At 40.5% G+C, this 3,008-nt stretch overlaps 1 long non-coding RNA gene across 2 annotated transcripts in view; it reads right to left on the bottom strand.

Annotated features, from left to right (window-relative positions):
• The window catches only part of LOC107316320, a 7,939-nt gene extending 5,915 nt beyond the window's left edge, over positions 1 to 2,024 (bottom strand). Inside the window, exons 1-2 of one of the 2 annotated variants that reach the window (XR_001556288.2) lie at positions 1,920 to 2,024; positions 1,613 to 1,661 (exon numbers count right to left, since the gene is read on the bottom strand). This is a non-coding gene — a long non-coding RNA (uncharacterized LOC107316320). Of the gene's footprint in view, positions 1 to 1,553; positions 1,662 to 1,919 lie in introns of both variants that reach the window. The other variant, XR_004307870.1, reaches the window with a different exon arrangement.
• Positions 2,025 to 3,008: the final 984 nt, after the last annotated feature.

Here is a 3,008-nt window from a genome sequence, read left to right as displayed (position 1 = left end):
GGTGGTAAAATTCGAACGATATAATGGGTATTGTTGAAAAACTATGTTGAAAGCATATCAGCGTGAGGTGGAACATTTAAGCACTGGCGGAGATAGAACCTGGCAGAACAACTTGGTTGGTCAATAGCTGAGCGAGCGCATCTGTCAATCGCGTGGTCCTATCAATCTAGCCCCCTACAGCACTGGTTATGAGAGGAAGATAAGTCCCTGTGTATTACATGCTACAAGAAAATGTTGCGGAAAAACGCTGTTTGAGGTCCTTCCAAGCTTCTGGAAAGGCGGCAAACCTATCGTGTAAACTGATCTTTGCCCAGGGACCTGGGTGCACCCTTGGTGGGTAATGCACGAAGGATGGGGATGTTCCAATGTGTGCCACAAGGCGAATTGATGCTGGGGGAGTTGCAGTCCAATTAATTTTATGTATCCAATACTAAGTATATTACTATGTTTGGCATGTGTAGTGTAATTTTAGTTATTATCAGTTGTACATTTAGTTATGTACATGGCCAATTCTTGACGTCATTTTACTATCACATTTTACAGTACGTGGGTATATAGTATGATTATATAATGGTAGTATTAATTAACCGATGATGTAATAAATGTAGATAAGGGTGGTAGACTGTCATGTTTTGTAATTTTGATATTTGCTATCAGTATTCACATCATAACATCATGTCAAGTATGGATACTTCTGTTGAATGTGCAGCTCCACAGAAGAAGACTACATATTCCCAGAGAACAACAGGAGTAACAATAAGTCACGCGGACCAGGACTCTTATAATCTCGTTTCAAGCTGGAGTGCCCGCCTTCTTCTCTCGAACTTCTCGGAGAGTGGGAAGCATTCCAGCCGTGTCGCCTAGAGTTCACAGTAGGCTCTCGGTTTTCGGAGACTCTCTCTCTCTGTTTTCGTTCGATTTTGTTAGCCTAATTATATATATTGTGTTATCTTGTATGTTCGATATCATACATATTTAGTAAAATAAGTTTTTCCTCCTTAGATTGTCACTGTTTTATCCCACTCCCCTTTTCCCCCTCCTTTCCGGGCCCCGGGGGGGGGGCGTGGGGTGGCTTCCCCTGTCACGGGCATAGGTAAATCTAAGTAACCCGTGACACTGCCGATAGTTAATATTCTGATTTTATCACTGTTTCATTCAGTGTTTGCAACAGTTTCCTCCAACATGCATCCTGCTGTCAAGGCAGACAGAGATCACTGGAGAGGGAAAGCTCTGCCTTCCACAGTTGAGCTGTGGTGTCCAGTGAGATGCCTCCTCTCCCTGAAGTTTGTTTCACTACAGGGTTCATTTCCTATGTGTATGTTTTGTCCTATCACATACACTATGCAGAAAGTACTAACGAACTCTGCTATCATTCAGTGCCTTCATCTCTCCTATGGCTATTTTTTCCAAAACATTATCAATCAGGTTATTCTTTTAACCTGTCTTCCTTCTCTCTCTTCTACTTCAAGTTTGTTCATTGCAAAGTTCTAGCTGTTTGTTTCCTAATAAAATACTCTGGTAGACTGTAAGTGTTTAGTTCATTAATTACAGACCTCACCCAAACTGCAATATCTGCTAGATGATAAAGTGCCTTAGGATTATACATACATACTCAGTTTGGAGCATTGGGTTGTTTCCTTTCCAGTACTGAAGTGCTTGACCTGAAACATAAAATGTATATTTGCTTCTGTTTAGTTTTAGCTTCCTCATTCATCAACTAACTTATAAGTTAAAAACTTCAGCATAGAACATGCTCATTTGTCTATTTGAGGAAAAAAAAGCATTTTCCCTTATTGTTATTAGATATAATATAGTTGGAATAACACAAGTGTATAGATATAATTACAGAGTAAATAGTCAGAAAATATCTAAGGAAAGACTCACCAATGTTGAGGCTTTCAGGTGAGATGGATACTTACCAATGTTGAGGCTCATCACAAAAACCAACACAAAGGAGCGAACTGCAGAAATAGATGCTACTTTGGTGGTGGCCAGCCCTTACATGGGATCTAGGAGAGGTGGAGGCAAGCTCCACCCCATCAGGGAGCACAGCTGAATTACTTCATCTGTGCTCCTGCAGCTGACTCATCGTTTGCTTCAGATGGTTAATCAGAGGTTTGGGCTGCGATCCACAGTTTCCCTTACAAATACAGATAAAATAACAGATTTTCTTCTTCTGAAAAGCAATAATCTTCATGGCGATGGGGAAGATACTTCAGGAATATGTTCTTTCTTTCCAAATAATGAAGTTTTGTAGAAATGAGAGTGAAATGTTCTCTATTTACATAGAGAAGAGATCCTGAAATGATCTTAACTGCGTAATTGTCAGCTTAGAGTTATTGTAATTAGTGCTTCCTACACTGCATTCATACCATGGCTATTTGACAAACGTTGCTTGTTTGGCAATCCTACTAAGCAATGTCGACTTAGTCTTTCAAAGTAGGAGCTTAGTAGCTGTCTTAGGATCAACTGAGCAGCAGGATCAGCTCTTTAATCACTGAAAGATCAGGGGGGTCCAGAAATAACAATTCATTAATGTTTAAAAAGCAGACACAGCTGTAAATGATTGTTCTTCTCTTAGGACTGGATGGATGAGTTTGCTATACACAAAATAACTCCTGTTTATTTCCACTGTGTGGCTTTCATGAAAGTGACCATCAGGCTGAAGCCAGATGCTGCTTTCCACTTGCTTCCTTCACTCTCTACACATCCCTCCCCATGCAGCGACATCCACAGTGCATTCAGTTTGTGTTTCCAGTCTGTGCTGCCATGGCAAATCAGCAAGGGGCCTTCACATCAGAGCCCCAGATGTTTTAAAAAAGCACCGTACTTTTGATGTTAGGAGTAATGGACAATCTTTCCATCTATTGCCATGTATATTCTTATTTGGAAGAAAAAATGTTGAGAATCAGAGCAGCAAAGGGGTATTTCTGTTGTGAGTGAGAACATCCCAAATGGCGAAATGTAAAGTAAGAGAAAAGACTTGGATCTCAGTTGTACTTCTGCAT

The sequence above is a fragment of the Coturnix japonica genome, chromosome 7 (genome assembly GCF_001577835.2).
Source record: "Coturnix japonica isolate 7356 chromosome 7, Coturnix japonica 2.1, whole genome shotgun sequence".
In the NCBI taxonomy this organism is placed as follows: domain Eukaryota; kingdom Metazoa; phylum Chordata; class Aves; order Galliformes; family Phasianidae; genus Coturnix; species Coturnix japonica.
This window is presented reverse-complemented; position numbering and strand designations above follow the sequence as displayed.